This window comes from Etheostoma cragini, chromosome 2 (assembly GCF_013103735.1).
Source record: "Etheostoma cragini isolate CJK2018 chromosome 2, CSU_Ecrag_1.0, whole genome shotgun sequence".
Lineage (NCBI taxonomy): Eukaryota > Metazoa > Chordata > Actinopteri > Perciformes > Percidae > Etheostoma > Etheostoma cragini.
In genome coordinates, this window is record NC_048408.1 from 22,495,712 (window position 1) to 22,514,725 (window position 19,014).

General features: G+C 38.6%; 1 protein-coding gene and 1 long non-coding RNA gene across 2 annotated transcripts in view; both read right to left on the bottom strand.

The window, feature by feature from the left end:
- Window positions 1-19,014, bottom strand: part of LOC117958762 (complement C3-like) — a 155,296-nt gene that overhangs the window by 116,415 nt on the left and 19,867 nt on the right. The window lies entirely within an intron of this gene.
- LOC117959602 lies at window positions 12,333-13,038 on the bottom strand. Its single transcript, XR_004659972.1, has 2 exons — window positions 12,861-13,038; window positions 12,333-12,669 (listed from the first exon to the last, which is right to left on the bottom strand). It is a non-coding gene; the product is annotated as an uncharacterized LOC117959602 (long non-coding RNA).

The window sequence follows — 19,014 nt, forward strand, 5'->3', positions numbered from 1 at the left end:
ATTCAAGATAAGGTTTGACTTCTCACACCAATCAGTAAAAAAGTTAAGAACTGGCCCATGCTCCTCTTCCTGGTCGTAAAGGAGACTAACCAGGGCGGTATCATCCGCATACTTGATAAAATGCCTGTTAGGGAAAGTGCTGGTGCAGGAGTTTGTGTACAGGATGAACAACAGGGAAGATAAAACACATCCCTGGGGAGATCCTGTGCAGGTGGTCATATTGTCAGAGAGTGACGTACCAACTCTGACTCGCTGTACTCTACAGCTAAGAAAATCAACAATCCATGAGACCACATCATCTTCAATAAAAAATTCCTCTGTTAAAATATTTGCTAAAATACCCGACTTAATAGTGTTGAAAGCAGAAGAAAAATCAGCAAAAATGATTTTGGCGTGGGCCTTTGGCTTCTCTAAATGAACGTGCAGAAGATGCAGTAGAGTTGCAACAGCATCTTCAACTCCTCTGTATGCTTGATACGCAAATTGCATAGGATCTAGAAGGTGCTGCGTTTTGGAGATGATGTAGCTCTTAACTAGGCGCTCAAAGCACTTCATTACTAGTGAAGTTAATGCTATGGTCCGGAAGTCGTTAGGTTCTTTAGGCCTGGGGATTTTTGGCACTGGTACAATTGTGGAAGTTTGGTCAGGTTGGTGTGTCAGCCTTTATAGGTCATACTTTAGACCTTTATTTTACACTTGGTCTTGATCTTGACTCTATTTGCTCTGAGGAACTGCACGTTACTTATGACTGTGTGTCTTTGTAGGGATCTTACTATAATGTTGTCGGACACTTAGAATAACAATCTAAGCATGTCAGTGGCAAAACCAGCACGTTTTAGTGGATGGAAATTAATGGTACGCTTTAAGGATTCCATTGCAGCCCTATTTGTGGCTGCTGGTTAAAGCACTCTCGATCAAAACTGGCCCAAATTATTTATTTTTTGTTCACACTAGTAACTTAGATATTAGTCTATATTGTTGACTATACATTACATACAGTATACATACAATACATATATAATATATTCCAGTTCTTGGATTACTGAAGTGCCGCAGGAAATTCTGCCGGATGCTTTTGTTTTTGGCAAAGTCAGTTTCCTTAAAGCAACACTAATTAGATATCAATGCATCGGAAAATAGGGTCCAGTTTAAAAAAACGATCTAATTACCCTTTAATCTTCCATTTGCTATTCTGGTTGTTATGCAAAAAATAGACATAAAAATAGAGACACTTACGGTGATTGCCAGACTTGCACCTGTATTGACGGTCAGCTTTGCCATGCCGTTGGCTGCGGTTAAAGCCTGCACCTGGCCTGGGTCGACCACCACTGCAACACCTACTGCCGGAGTGCCATCAGGATTCAAAACTTCAACCTGCCATCAGAGACACAAACAGCTGAACAATCATAAAAAAGTTATAAAACACATCAAGTTCACTCATGTTATTATGTTATGTATTTTATGAAAACAACACTAGTTGTGCAGTATTTAGAATTTTAAGTAGATAGTATATAGTGACCCAAATGGGTGAATTTCTCTTTTTCTCTTGAATCTCACCTGTGTGAGAAAATATTTGCTTCATTAAGAACATCCATGACAGATGACAAATTTCAAAACAGTGCAAAACTTTTATATTCAAAATAAACTTCCATCTGTGTTTGTATCTGCATTTTTAGAATAACTGTGTTGAGAAATAAATCGTTTCTGTGCAGGTCTTTTGTCATTTATGTACAAATATAAAAAATATTTTTGCTGTTACTTTACCGCAACATCGAAAGGCATTCCTGGTTTGAAATATTTGGGGGTTTTCTTAAAAGTGATAGTGTAAGGTGATTCAACAATCTGGATACTTCTCAACTCCGCCTCCACCATTTCACCACCTGTGAATGAATCCAGAAACACAAAACTGATTCAGACGCGTAAATCGGTAAGCAGGGTACGCATTTGCTTACTGGCCCGGACCAATAAGGGACCCTCATCACTGGAAGACAATGATTGTCAGCCGGGGTTCCCTATCGCATTTTCATTACTCGCGACAATCCCAGCAGTCCCACGTGCAGCCACCAAGGGGGAGTGAGAATGGGTCAAATTAACTGAAAATCTACATTTGTTTACATTCTTCTAGATTAACTGACACAGAACAAAAGATCCCAAAACTTTTTTTTTCTCTTGTTCTTGTTTGGGAAATTCTTCTTCTTCTTCTTCTTCTTCTTATTATTATTATTATTACTGTTATTATTAGTAGTATTATTACTATCATTATGTGGAGAAGGACAACACTCTGGTTGCCTTTGCTAGCCAAAGAGCACCTAGTGTGTGCATGGTTCAAGGTAATCCCCATGTTGTCCAGACTGTTATAATAAAATACTACTACTACTACTACTGATAATAATAATAATAATAATAATAATAATAATAATAATAATAATAATAATAATAATAATAATAATAATAATAATAATAATAATAGTATATATAAATAATATTCAACCGCTTATCTAATCCAGCAGTTGAAAGGCTCAATACAGAAGGCAATCGCCGTATCTGGAAGTCAACAGACAATCTTAAACAGTACATAAGCGTTTTTGGTCTTTGCAATGTTTAACATTCTCATCACCATACTCTGAGAGAATATACCTTCTTTTCACCGGTCTACCACTCACATTCCTGCCTGGACTATTTTTTGGTTAGCAGCTAGATAATGACAGAAATCTCAGACACTCAGATTCACCCTATCACTATCAGCAATCCACCAGTCACACCACCAACTAGAAATTGGAGACTTAATACATCATTACTTAAAGAACTAAATTGTATTAGTCATTTCAAAAAGGAACTGGCAATATACATAGAAATGAAAACACTTCCAGGACTTTTGCCATGTCTTCTTTGGGAGGCAGCAAAAGCAGTAATGAGAGGAAAAATGATCTCCTCATCACGCAAAAACAGAAAGACACATCCCGTGAATTAGAGCTAGAACACAAAATAAAAAGTTAGAAGCTGCCCACGCTGCCCTCTTATATGCCTAACAATAAAGCCCCTGGGACAGAAGGTTTACCTGCTGAATTCTACAAGGAATTCTAAAGGATAGTAATGCAAATTAGGGAAAGTTACAAGTTGCCTCCTACAATGAACTCAGCTAATATCAGCCTACTCATTAGGCCAAACAACGATCCCTCGGTCCCAACCAGTTGTCGCCCAATGTCACTTATTAACGCAGCTCTTAAAATAATCTGCAAAGCCCTAGCAAGAAGGCTAGAGAAGATTACTACTTATATAATTCACTCCACCAAACAGGATTTATTAAAGGTAGACACTACTTATAATACACGCAGGTTAATTGATGTACTAGACCACGCCACTATTCATAACTTGTAAACTATGGTTGTTTTTTTAGATGCAGAGAAAGTATTTGATAGGGTAAATTGGAAATTTCTGTTCACTGCTTTACAAATTTTTGAATTTGGAAAATCTTTCATACACTAGATTAACATTTTGTACAGTTCCCCAAGAGCTTCTGTCCGGACAAATGGTCATACTTCTCCCATCTTTATTCTTCAGAGGGGTACTGGGCAGGGTTGCCCACTCTCTCCCCCACTATTCACCATTTTTTAGAGAGCCAGTAGCGGCTGCTATCAGACAAAATGATAATATTAAAAGGAATTCAAACAGAAAATGTACACCACAAGATAAGCCTTTTTGCGGATGATATGTTACTGTTCCTCCAAAACTCACAAATGTCTCTTACTGAGATTATCACCCTTAGAGATAAATTCTCATCCATCTCAAACTAATCCATAGTTTAACTTCTAATTTGTTATTTCTGGAGTGTATCCACTACACCGCTAAAGTCAGGGAATATTAAATATTTATTTAATTCTATTGTTATTACTAGTTCCCATGGCTGTGTGGTGTGGTGTTGTTTATTTATTTTGCTTGATGGTTTCTCTTTTTCTTTTTCCCTCAGTTGTTTTTTAAATCAGCTGTTTATTGCTCTTGTTCAACTGGCTGTCTCTTTGTCATTCTTCTGTTGTTGTTTGTTTGTTTGTTTGTTTGTTTGTTTGTTTGTTTGTTTGTTTGTTTGTTTGTTTGTCTTTCTCCAGCCCAAGTCTCCTTCCCCGTTCTCTTGTAGGTTTTGTTGCTTTGTGTAATTGTTGTTTGTTGTTTTTTCCACCCCCCATCCCTTTTCTCTTGCAGGTATTGTCTATGGTGTCTGTTTGTGTGGTGTTTGTGCCCCCTATCCACATTTCTGTCCCCCTGTCCCGCCTAGTGACAAATCATGAATAAATAATAAAACAGACGAAGGCGTTAAAACTCTTGATAAAAGTAAAATCAGTTTGGCACAACAAGATATTCAGCTCCTCATACTGTATACAAGGCTTAGGACAGGTTAAAAAAATAAACAATAATAATATTATTATTATAAAAATAATAGTTAATCCAACCCAAACCTGATCAATCATAGGGAACAAGCACAAAACACACAGTCTCTCTTTCTTACCGCTCTCTGTCAGCACACCGACCGCTACATATATGGAATTCCCCACAAGTTCAGTGATGTTTGGGAAAGTCTGGGTGATGTGCTCTCTCTTCAGTTTGACCACCCCAACACCTTCCTCTATCTAACGTGACATCAAAGATCAAAAATGTTTCTTAAAATACTGTAAAGTGGAGCAGTGATACAGTCAATGAACAGATGGAGATTTACTGAAGGTTTAAATTCTTGTCAGATTTTGTATTAATGGTAAAGGACAAGCTGTACTTTTGTATAACATACAGTTCCGTATAGGCCTATTGCATATGGCAAAATGACAAATTAACAGCAAACATGTAAGTTTGTGCTCACCTGCACTCTCTGAAGAGAACTTGGGAAACTCTTCTTTCGATCCTCTTGAATAACCCCAAAAACCACGTAGGCCGTCCCATCCACATTCATACCAAAAAGATACCTAAATCCAAAAGAGAGGGACAAGTTTAAGCTCCAAAAGAAAGTAAACAAGGAAAGTTAAAAAAATACATCAAATGACTAACAAACTAAAAAACTAAGAGGCCCAACAGCCTCTGAATATCACCTTTTATTTTCTCCTGCAATCAATCTCCCAATCAGGTCTCTAAAGCCACTAAACCAAAACCTTCACTTACGTAGCTTTGATGTTGACGATGAGCTCTTGACTGTCCAGGTAGAAGAAGGAGCTTAAAGGCATCAGTTTAACTTCAAAACTGGGCAGCACTGAAACATTAATTGAGTTTTATTGTGGGTCCAATAAATAAAAAATAAATGAATGTTTTAGCTAAGTATATAAATGTTAATACATTACAAGTTTACAATACAAGTACAGGTAATGTGGCTCACCATATTCTTTGACCTCAAACACAGCAGAATAGCTCTGCTGAGGATTGTTGTGGAACTTGGCCACCACTTTCCACAGTCCAGTACTACACACACACACACACACACACACACACACACACACACACACACACACACACACACACACACACACAAACACATATATACCAAACTTTGTTATTACAAAATCTTATCTGCCACATGGCATTGTTTTGTCATTGATTACTCCCCAGTTTGCAACACAGTAATACAACAGATACCTCATTTATTGATATTGATTAATTTCAATGTTGACCTATCCAACAACAAAGATTCTACTGTACCTTAAATTAATGTTTCCAACATTGTTTCAGTGGTCCATTAATGCTAACTCGTTGGAGACTTAAGAATAATGGTAACAGTAATGTGAAGTACCACAAAATATTATGTGTAATCCTATTCTGCTACAACATCAAAATACAATTATAAACCTGAAAATGAGCATACTATGGGCTCTCTATATGATTTAAGACATTGTTTTGAATTAAGGTCACCTAATTCCCATGTCAACATATAAATGCACCACTAAAGAACAGAATGTATAGAAATGAAATGAAAATAAAATACTAACCTGACAATTTCAGCAAGTTGGAAATCTCCAGAGTGGATCCCAGATTTCAAAGAGACTGAATCAAGTGGTAAAATGATGCCTTCAGGGGTCTATAAATGAATAATATTAAACAAGCATAAACAGAGAGCTGTGCCAGTTTAAAAATTGCTTTAAGTCCATGTTATATTTGTTGTATTTTTTCAACAAACAGCAACCTGGCCAATGTTTAGATTAAGTCTTTTTCAGGTATTTTTGAAAAGTTCCTGTGTTTCAATGGTAGAATGTGCAACTCAACCACTGCATTTACTTTTCTTGTATTTCCAGTAATAGGGCAAGTGTTTCAAATCCTTTGCTCATGTAGCAGATTTAATAATTCCACTTGCCATTAAAAGGAAACTTCTTATTTGGATAGTAGTTTCCATGAGACAGGCTTTTCCGTAGCATGTGCGCCAACTAATTATGCTATTCTACAGATTTAGGGTAAATTCTTACACACTTTTACCAGTCTGCTGTAGCCTTCTTCATGCAAACTGGAGCTCTTTATGGTGACGAATGTGACCACTGAAACACTGTGAAACACTGTTTTGTATTTACCAGAATAAATGGCTGTGATAGCTAACGATAAGATGACGAAGAGCAACGGTTTTGTATGTAACACAACACAACGCAAGAGAGAGAGAGTACACGCCCGCTACACTTATCAAATAGGAAATACAATTCCACAACCTCCATTGCAATTAAAGCATCAGTTTGAATTTCGGCATCTTCTATGGACTCCATGCGGGGCGTCACTGCAAACATCCTGAAATGAACTGAAAAAGAAAGATAGAGGTTGGAAGGGTATCTATTTTTAACCCCACTATTCCACTTATTTCAAAAGAGGGATTCATGTTACTGTAATTTAAAGTGCAATCATTACATTCTGGAAAAACAAAGGAGTGTGTTTATTATGTAGCTCAGTATTGAACTCACCTTTGCTGTTGGGGGTGTAGAGGGTCTTGTCAGTCTGGATGAAGATGTACCCGGACTGGAAGGACACTAAGACGACTTTCTCTAGCAGTTGGTCAGGGAACTGAGCTTGAAGGTACACATGCTGTTTTATGCCAGGATCCTTACTGAAGTATCCAGGAGGGATCTAAAACCAGTATGATGAGCAGAATGGGCATCAGGATGTACATTTCTGGATTAATTTCTAGATTCTTTGTGGTCGTGGTAGGAAACAAAACCAAGTAGTAACATGCCCAGCGTGACAGTGTTTAATTTACCGTTATCTGTCCGAGTTCCTGAAAGTTTCTTGCACTGGTAAGGGTCACAGATGTGGATGTCAGTTTTGTGTTATTGTATGGATGGTTCATCACGTTGATATTGACCTGGATGTCTTCCCCGGTGCAGTCTTGACACTCCACAAAGATGTTTTCTTCTGTCCCTACCCGCAACAAGCTAGGGGCTGACATCACCTTCCTGCAGAACAGCGGTAAGAGAGAAAAAGATTTAGAGGTGAAGTTACTGCAGTCAATGTGCAGAAGTGACCACACCCTGTTCACAATGTACTGACAAACATCACCGACGTTTTTTTGAGTGTGGCCCCTTAAAAAAATAATATAAGTGCATGCACTGCAAACCCTCACTCTGACATCTCTCCATTTAGAGCATGTACACACTGAGCATGTGAGTGTAAAATTGTAATTTTCTCTTGCCGGATTAATAAAGTATACTGTACATTATTATTAGTATACATTATTATTATTAGTGCCGCACATGATTATTGTGATTGGTTAAAAAGAAATGCCAATTTTATTCTTCCTTCCCGGAATGCTATGTGGACTAGCCAAACTCTCCTTCACTCCGCAGCGTGTGGATGGTCTGACAAAGCAAGTCTACAATTCACCCAAATTACCAAAGAAAACAAAGCTGTTTGCTCAAATGACGATCATGGGCACCAACATGGTCTTCACACACAATGAGTGATCTATTGATTACCTTGACAAAGACACTGACAAAGAACTGGATCAACAAACCATTTCATCATGCCTCTAGGCTTTTACGCTGACTGTCTCAATGCATCGTTCTGAAAACTCTAAACAAGAATGAGGTCAACTCATTGGCACCTTTTGAAAGACCACAATACCTTTGTGTCGCTCAAACTGGACTCAACTTCTTATTATGTAAGACACAAGGCAAACTAATATGTATTCATGCACTTTTAATTTAACAAACATGCAGAGAAACCTGGATTAATGCTTCTATTGCAGTTTACCAATACTAATTTCAATACCAGGAAATTAAAAAACAAAGTGTATACAGTATTCAACTCTGTGTGTGAATTAAGTTATAGCCCTCCTAACCCCAAAACCTGCGGGTTTGAAAAAGCATGTTGAAAAGAATGTCTATGAAAAACAACTTAAACTTTATTGTACGTCGGATTCTAAATATTACTTCTCTGAATGCGACTTGGCAAAATTCGGTGAAATAATGTAAAAAGCTCCCAAGTTAGTTCACGTAGTGCATAAAAACTTACATAGAACATGTCAAACTTCGAGAATTTGTGGAACTATCTGATTCAATTGATTTTCAAAAACGCTCAAAAATGGCTTGGGTTTCAGAGGCCTATAGCACATGGAGGCGTGTAAAGGTAAGGCAGGTCTACTTACATTGGAGCTCCATCAGCCAAATAATTCAGAGAGAAAAAGGCCAGAGAGGCCAGCAGCCAGAGCAGAGTCCTACTCATTCTTCAGCCTGATCATTATCCCTTGTAGACTGTTGCTCCGCAAAACCCTCCTTTTATCCGTGCCCCCCACCTCCTCCACTGCACCCACCTCACTTCTGTCTCGCCCGTCCTTCTCCCAATTACAGATACATTCTGGGCCCTGGGTTGTTTGCATTTCTTTAGCCCACCCGTCGACCCAACGGGTCAATAAGACCTGGGAGCGCGTTGTTGCCACCACACATGCGTTGCCAGGTCGGAGTGGCTTCCCATCGGGTCAATGTGACCTAATACTACTACTACTACTATCACTAACAATAATATTAATAATAATAATAATAATAATAATAATAATAATAATAATAATAATAATCATAATAATAATAATAATAGAGCTACTGATAATAATTGAAATAATAAATGTAATGGACTTAGTGGTCCTGTTTTGGAAACTTTGCTTGGTGTAGCCCTTAGAAGATTTTCTTTTGTTTTTTCTTGTGTTCTCATTTTCCCAAATTTCCGCTGAGCGCCCACAATTCCTGTTCCCCTGCTGCCTGGGAAAACCCATTGCAACATGAGGCTGCCCATTAAGCCACCCTACTTTGTGCCTCTAACCAGGTATCCCTTGGTGGTGGAAAAAGAAAAAACACGCAGAAAGGGAAAAAGCTAAATTACTAAAAACAAAACAGGAACAAACAAACAAAAAAATCAAAAAAACAAATGGGAACTACACACTAAAGAAGAGCGGACCAGGGAAAGATTTTCAAACATTTGTAGGTAAGATGTGGTGCTTACCCCAGTGACCTGCACACGGCCCCTGAGACGTAACATTTCCAACGAATGAGGCAGCCACTCGTATTATCTCGCACACAATCGTCCATTCAAAAGCTTAAAATGCAAAGTAGTGGTGGTTGCACACAATGAAAAGGGGGAGGACAAAGACGAGAAAGGAATAGAAGAAACTGGAGAAGAAGAAGAAGAAGAAGAAGAAGAAGGAGAAAGGGAAGACAAAGAAGAAGAAGAGTTGCAAGGCTATCTTCCTTGCCACGATGCTACTGAAGGTCTTTTGAAAGAAATATTTATAAATATTTAAATGTACAATACATTTATGTGCGTCATAATTGACATAACAGAGGGGCTCGGTGGTGGTTGAAACGTGATGTGCAACAACTTCTTGACAACTTACGAGCTGGCGAGGTGGCTCCTGGTCCATGGTTGACACGGTGAGGAAGAACAAACCTGAGCTCCTGCCCGTACTGCTGATAACTAGGCAGTGTTGTCCTTGAGATTTGTCTTCACGGCAGTCACCACTGGTGTCTTACTTCCCCAAGACGTACAAGAACGTGGTTGCTCCTGAGCACGCTGCATCGAGATCAGTGATCGTTGCGATGTGAAGCCGGCTATCTTCTTCCACTACAATAGCAGCAAGGGCAGACAACCCTGACAAGTTGATTGGCACGAACAACTGCAGATGGATGACCCTTCGCTGGCCTCGGGCCGTCTTCCACAAGATTGTAGACATATCTGCCTGCAACGCCTTGATTTGGCGAGAGACAACCCCTGATGGATGGACAACAAGCGGCACAGGAGGAGGCTGTTCCTAAAGTAGCTGGGAAAGGAGCTTGTGTCTCCCTTCATCCTACGGCTGGAGCGTCTAGCCCAGATAGAGCCCTCCACTCCTATGGTGAAAGCCGCTTGGCTGCAGAGTTGTGCGGGCCCCGAAGAATCTCTTGATTGACCCAAGGGTCCCGTCTTCTCCTCCTCTTCGGCAGCTGCAGCCAGAGAGAGATATATGTGTGGCCGGGTTGCCTGACTTTGGGGCTAGGTGGTGATAAAGTAAGCGGTGTAAATTATATGGTTAACTGTGGCAATTATAGGGTTAACTGCATGGGGTCTACCTGACCCAAAGGACATGTTGTGTGTTCTAAATGTGAAGGACACATGAGTGGGAACTGTGACAATTATAGGGTAACTGCGATGGGTTAACCTGACCCCAAAGTGTGTATGTGCTAAAGTGAAGGACAGGCTGGGGGGGGACAAGATTTTTTTTCACATATGCACCCGGAAACATAAACTATTGAATGTAAGTAGTAAATTGTGAACACAGTAGGCAACAGTAACGCTAGTTATTTAAATTAGCGAAAACGTAATTTGCTCCCAAGTGTTCCCACAACCCCAATTAGAAAGTAAATGCAGTAAACATATTACATGTAAATCTTTACAATCATTTACCAAAAGAACCAATTATGCCCGCCTTATTGCACAATCTAAATTCTCATGAAAACTTGCCAGTTTCAGCGTGTATTTTGTACAAATAGTAATGAATACTACATATAACGAAGAAGAAATCAGTCAAAAAGTATGCAATATAAATACTAAATTACACTATTTCATCACAATGCACAAACTGTAGCAGACAATTTGATTATTAAAAGTGACCATTAAATGTTTTGCAAAAATCATTATTCCCAATGTTCTTGATGCTCAATATTACCCTACCAATTCAGAGAATGTGCAGTCATTGGATTTAGTCTTGAAAGGTTTGAATTTGGATCCAACATTTTTCCCTTTGGATTAAGGTTCCACATGCGTCTTGGTGGCTGTATATGTACATAATACTGAAACAATGGAGGTGGATAGTGGTGTGGGAAGCAAGCTTTGCACCCTGTTGGCTCAGGAACACACTTCAATTAGCTCCACCCAGACCAAACCACTTGTTATCGGAGCTCATATAAAGCACCTGTATCATTGTGGCAGCCTCTTGGCTTTAGCTCTGCCTGATTGTTGCCACACAGGACTATGTCTGTGACTTTTAGTCTGCTAACTGTTATCTGCCTCGGCCTGGAAGGGATTCCAAGCTCCCCTGTCTGGAATGGTGTGACGAACTCTCCCTTAGCCTACTGAGTACATTTGAGTGAAGGTTGTCAGCTGTTGTTTTGCCTTAGTTTAGTTGTTTTTGGATTTAAATAATTTTGGTACCTTATTGTTAGTAGTTTGTTAGTTAGTGTTATCAGGGAGGGCAGTAGCCCCTTTGCTTCAACCACTGTCTTGACAATGACAAGAAAAGAGAGCAACCTTCGGCAGAGTGTGGACTACACGCTGCTTAACAGCATAACACAAAAGGAGGCCTTTCCCCTGGCACGAGTCATTTTATATATATATACAGTAACAAAAGTTTGATGCAGGTGTGAAAACATTATGTAAACACATGTCAACACGTTTTTACTGTTTTGCACGTAATATGCATGTTCACTTACAATATTCCACAATCCCCATTCCAAATCCGAAATTGTTCGGTTCAAACATGCATTTAATGATCAGTAAAATATGTTGTTCATGTCATTATGTATTTAAATAGATTCACATAATTACTTTGTATAAACATTTATGTAGTCGGATGACATTCTTAAAGAGGGACACCCTTAGCAGGAACCTGGCTGTTACACTGAAAGAGCCCTAGCTGTCAATCAATATCTTACAGTCACGCAGGCCCCTGATTGGTCCTGGCCCGTAAGTAACCACGTACCCTGCTTACCAATAGTTACGCCATTGGTTTGTTCATTAATCATTATCAATATATGAATGTAATCTCAACAATACTGTTGAACAGATATGTTGATGAATTAATTCATTTAAATTGTGGGATAGGGCTACTTGCACCTGCTGCATCATGAGCGTATATACTCTGATTCACAACCAAAATAACAGTAATCAGTGCCTAATTTTCAAACAAACACAATTACATTTAAGACCATTACATTTAAATCAATACAGTGCAACAATGTAAGCCATCTTATCCCATAGCAGGGAATGTTTTACATAATATGAATGATGCAAAATTAAAAAAAACAATTTAAAGGAACATTTTCTTTTCTTGAGTATCACTATTGCTTACACCCAAAGAGTTGGTACTGATTAACCATATCCTCCATGCCCAAACAGGTAACTCTGTGTTCCTCAGTTTGACACTCTGCTTCTGTGGGCCAGTACTCGATCCAGGTTCTCTCTCCAAGCACATACTGATACCTGAGGGAAGCACAGTTAAAAATACACATCTGTAACATTGTTACACAACATTAAAAAGCCTCTTCCCACAATCATTATCAACAGTGAGAGTAACAATTAAGCTATGAGAAAGTCTTTGATTTACTAATAAAAAAACAGAACAAATGTAGAAATTCAAACCCCACACACAATCCCACAAAGAACAAACTTACGATTGTTGTCGGCGATCTCTGTGAATATCTTTGGACGTGCCCATGATAAGGTAGGTTTTACCTATCTCCAGATCTAAAGACTCCCTGCAGTGGGGATAACTGAGGAATGTGCGCTGTTTATTCAGAGGACCCACATCAAGAGTTCCTGTAATTCAAGTACAGAAGACCAGAGAAAAGGATTAAATGCATAGCTAAAGGTGCATTACAAGACATTTGTGTTGTATTCCCATATTCCCAGTAAAATCATGCTTAAAGAAATAGTTGGAAATACTGGGGAAATACTTATTTGCCTTCTTACAGAAAGTTAGATTTACACCTCTAATAATAACACTCTAATAACTGCGTGGCTTAGAGGCAATTTAGCTTAGCACGAAGACTGAAAACAGAGGAAAACGGCTAGCCTGGCTCTGCACAAAGAACCTATCTAGAATCTATATGAACTTTATTAATATAGGACAGCTGAAGACAAGAAAGGGGAGAGAGGGGGGGAATGACATGGTCAACTGGTCAATCTCTTGGCCAGGACTAATAACCTCTTGAGCACTGGTAGCAACAATCCAAGCTAAGTTAGCTGGCTGCTAGAAGTAGCTTCATTCTCCTCTAACTCGCTGCAAGAAAGCATTTAAGTGCATTTTGAACTGATATGGCAAAAGTACTCACTTCCCGTACTTTAGTAGAAAAACTGTGTCAAAAAATACTCTTGTAAAAGTAGAAGTACTAATTTAATTTCTTTACTCAAGTAAAAGTAACAAAGTACAGGCTTGGAAATTTTCCTAAAGTATAAAAGTAGCCTTGTGAAAGACACATTTTTTATGCAAAGCTACCTGGACCACAAAAAAATGTTACCAGAGGGCATGCTGAGAAACGTTTGTTGACATGTAAAAAAGGCTCCTAATATGCCATTACCTACATTTTAAATGGATGTATGTCAATAGGCCTAAAACATCACATCTTGTATACGATTATTGTGACAGAGACTGGGACTCCAGGTTAATAAGATTCGGACTGAATAGCATGATAAGAATTCAACTGTGATTCTGAGAGAATCCACAGATCCAGTTTCTCTTTTTTAATTTTCTCCCTAACATTTAAAGGAATCGACATGTATGTGTGTGCTGAAATATGGCATTTGGACATAAAATAAAAGCATTAAATATGATTAAGTATGATTCTATACTATCTGCTAACGTTACCGCCATCAAGCTGCATTGATTTTCCTCAAATTAATGCAGAATGCCGCCGAATCTGTCAAGTTGTTATAGTGGTGCGTCAAGTACAATGTACAGTATAGTCCCATGCAATTAGATTGAATTTGGTATTGATGGTGTGAACAATAATAACGGTAACTCCAGTGAAAGGATTTGGACTAGATTAAGACTGTATTTAAAGCTGATTCTGGTTTCCAACTTTGCCCCAGGTGTGGCTGTTAAAACACAGACAGAGACAACTTCTCTCTTTTGATGCTTTATTACGATCAAGCAACCTAGCTAACAGGTAAAGAACACAAACAACAAAATCACTAGCTAACTAACTTAGGCTACTTTAAATGTTCAAGAACTATTGACCAATACAACAAGCTTACATGAACTGACAACATATATACGACCTACAGTTTTCAAAGACGAACACACACGATCTGATTATCCTATCAACACCTAGTCGCCTTTTCTTTTCTCTCACTTTTTTCTCTGTGTGGCGCGCGCCCGCTTGTGGTGGGAGGCACGTGTCCGCACTGTTAGCCGACATGACGACCTCTTGTACAAAACTAATGTAGCAAGCCAATTTTGTAAAATGTTAGTAGAAAGTACCTGTATATGTGTTAAAATGTAAGGTGTAAAAGTAAAAAGTTGGCACAAAACTAAATAGTGAAGTAAAGTAAAAATCTGAAATATCTACTTAAGTACAAGAAGTATTTGTTCTTCATTACTTCCCATCCCTAATTTTGAACACTATTTTGAATATTAATATCTGATTGAAAACACCACTGAGATTCATTGTGCCAAACCGTTTCAGAAAGAGGCAAACATATTGTTATGTCTCTATCACCTTTAAGGAACCTTGGAAAAACGTCAGTGTCTTGTACATTTCAGGCAGTCAAAAGATAAATACATACCTTCTTTTATGACTTCAAGTACGTTCACTTTGTGAAGGTCAGTGGACAAATCTTCTTCAAAACTTTCCACCCTCACTTTGTACGCTGAGGACAGACAAGTTGTTAGCATATTGTAAGCTCACTTACTCACACTACCATACAAATATTTTTTTGGACTAAAGTGCTTTATAAATACAATCCATTCACACTCTCTTACCAAAATCTATTATGCTGGTCTGTGTACTCTCACAGACCTTAGCTGTTCGCTGATCATTGGTGACTTTGTCCTTCTTCTGCATACTGCAGTTCTCTGGAAATACACAAAAAGCACAACGTACATACAAAACAGATCAAAAAAGCACATGTGGATGTGTGTGAATGGGTTGATGGGTGCAGTGTTGTGCCTGAACGCATTCATTGAACATTAGTTCATGAACTCGTTAATATTTTGGGCGAACATGAACCTAACATACTGTATTACTGCCTGATGAATGTTACTGTGAACTTGTCCATTGTGGTGTCTATGATTGCACGCTCTAGTTTAACTTTGTTTAATAGGGTGCCAGATTTCTATAGAGCCTTCCATACCAGCATACCGTAAACAGACCTTAATATTTAGCGGAAATAAACACCCAATCTAGCAACACCAGCCACCAGTGTCGCAGCGTTGCATGCATAATAAAAAAAAAGCAGCATGAAGTGGACAGCAGCAAGGAGGCGTTGGGTGATCATTGTAATGAAACAAGGTTGTGGGGATGGGAAAAATCTTAAATTTCTGTGCAAACTCTGCCCGCTAGCTTTCAATAAGAGAAAATCGTCGCTTTGGTCACATCCACAGGAAACCTGAAACGGCACATTAAACTGAAGCATCCGGCTAGCTTTTCAAGGTATGTGCAAACAAATGAAATCTAAAGACAGTCAAGACAGATGAAATCTGACACATAGTTTTGGTGTTAAAACTGATAAAATAATGGCTGTCTGGGGCATGAACTATGAACTGAACTAGTTAATTTTGAAATTTGTTAACTGAATTTTGAACTAGTTCATGTAGAAAGTGAACTTTACCAAAGCTGGAAGGGCGAGTTCAACTGTACTATGTGTATAGTGTTTGTTACCTTAATCATTAAGTAAAATAATCATCAAAATGTACCATTAAGGCCTAATGGAACATTTTGATGATTATTTTTCAATTTACAATCTGGTGATTTAGTAAAGAAATGTAATTCCACAGCCATCTCCCTTCACTAGATCTTAAAAGGCACTCTACTGGAGGTACAGTGTACTGTACCATCTGAAGTAGTACTACTCAGCCTGAGAAAATGCTTATACATTGTCCTCTGTAGCTCTGAAGGGAGTTGTCTTAACTCTGAGAGAATAATCCTGGTGATGTCATCATGGTTTGACCATAATTTTTTGCAAAGTTTGCTACTAATAGTGACCATGTCTGTCTGTCGGTCAGTGATCCCACAACTTTGGTCCAGATTGAAGAATCTCAAAAACTAAAGGATTGACTTCCATAATGTCCAGTAGAGATACGCATGGTGCCCAGAGGATACATTTTAATGACTCTGGTTAGTCCCTGACTTTTTATGTAGCGGCACAAGCAGGTTTACATTCACTTTTAGTAACACATCTCAACAACTATTTGATGGATTGCCATTCAATTAGATTCAGACATTTATCTTTTACTAGTTACAGTGTAATAAATTGCTGCAGTTTACAGAAAATGCATGATGATAAGCCCCACATTGATGAATCAATGCTTTATCTCTATGAAGCACCATTTTGGTGTTTAGTTTAGGAGTTTGTTTAAGAATTTTAAACATAACAAATTAATGTTTACAGTAAACAGATTAGGTCAGTTTAACATCGTTACCTTCTGCACACGTGCATTCATCACTTGTACAGAGCCGCAACAGCTTTCCTGCTTTCCTCTCTGGATGGTAGAATTTGACACAATGTGTTTCTGCAATGGGGAAAAAAAGATTTCAGAAAATGTAGATTCAGTTATTTGAAAATATAATAATGCTTGCTTATCCTGAGTTATCTACTCTGACATCCATTAGCAGCAACGTACATTGAGGCATCAACTTTTTCAAAGTGTCTCTGAGACTCACGGTCATAGTATTCATAGACAGACACAGCAGCTGGTTGTAAGACTCCCACTTTCAGATTCTGATGGATCCTAAAAGTGATCTCCTCTGGTCGTGTGTGAGAAACCTGTGGCCAAATGTGAAATAGAGATAAAGAAAGGAAGAACAAGGCAGACAGAGAAAGTACAGAGGTAGGAAACTAACCTTGTCCAGGTAGAGGATGAGTGAGCCTCTTTCTGACAGGACTGTGTTCATCTCATATTTTGAAATAATGCGGGCTCGTCCTTTAGACAACTACACACACACACACACACACACACACACACACACACACACACACACACACACACACACAACTTTTAAAACCTTACAACTCAGATATGGGTATTATGCTTATGTGTATCTGTATCTGTCTAAGTTCTTACTAAGTCCAGGTCATTTGTGTTAACGGTGAAGCCAGTTAGCAAGCCAATATCCAGGATTGACATGGATGCATCACTGTCCTTGTCTTTATACCTGCACACGGAATAGGCAGAATAATTAAATAACAGAAATGGGTAATGTTGTGGTTAGCTGGTTATAAATGTACTATACCAGTTGTCAGCATGACTTCTTGATTATACTTACAAAACCTCTATTCTGAGCTTGTATATGTTCTCATCCTCATCCATTTTCTCTGCAGGAGCAAAATAATGTATTGAGTAGTTGAATATTTTGTTTATCTGTTTCTCATCAGGTAAGGTACTTTGCCGAAAAAACCTAAAGATGAAGAGACAGAAACTATCAAATTACCTGGGAGGAGCTGCACTGACAAGTTAAACTTCTGACAGTCACTCTCTGTTTCCTTAGGCAAAGCGTAAAACAGCGACACCATCTGTCACATAGATAAGAGGGCATATTATTATGTGATTAATTGACATTTACCTTAAAAATCTCTAAAATAAGTCTTTGGTCTCTTCTGAGATTCAAAAAGGACACAATGATGGAGAAATAATATGCTATTTTTCAGGTTAATACCTTTGACTTAGGGAACTTATAGAAACTTTTACAATGTCTCTTCTACATTAGTATTTATGCACACAAACCTCGTAAACTGTAAACATACACTCTGTTTTACATTTGTCTTTACAGCATACCTGCCAAGATTTAGGTAGGGGGGATAAAAATGGAAACTATTCAGTTCTACTGTGCTTATATTTGGTGGTGTATGCCAATTTTCTGTCATGCCCCGCTGTTTTGACAACAGCTAAGCTAACAGCTAAATTGGGTTGGCTGTCTGCGCAGAGAGCAGCTGAGTTGCACACACACACGCCCCTTGAATTACTTTGTGGGTTGCAAGAATGATAATCTGTGTCCTTTGTGTTCCACTTCCGGGATAACACCGGCGCTGCAGGAAATTACGCCAGATGCATGTATTTTATGATTCTGATTGGTTAAAATAAATTCCATTTAACCAGAGAACGTTTTCCTCCCATCACCGAATGCCAGGAGCAGCCAGACCCTCCTTCAGCTTACTTTGGAGGAGGGCCTGGCAAAGTGAGACTACCAGAATGATGACTGTTTAATAAAATGTGACAAAGGAAGAAATACTGAAATACTGTAGATCACCTGTACACACAACAGATGATAAAACAATAACAAATTGTACTTACTGTCACCGTTGCTTCTCCTGTTCCTGTTGCAGTTACACTTACATTCTTGTTTATATCTTTGATCTGGTGGATTTAAATATGCAAACACTCACACACAAAGGCATCAGCAGAAAATACATACAGAACACATCAAGAATGTTGATATTAATGAGCCATTATGTGTTTGTTTATGTGTTTTCTCACTTTAGTTGTTCTGGTGGCGTAGTGGTTGTCTCTGTTGAAATTGTACTTGTCAGGCCTTGACCTGCCCGGCAACAAGATGTCCACATTCAGATCATACTCTGGTTCTTTAGCAGAAGCCCAGTACTCTGCTATAG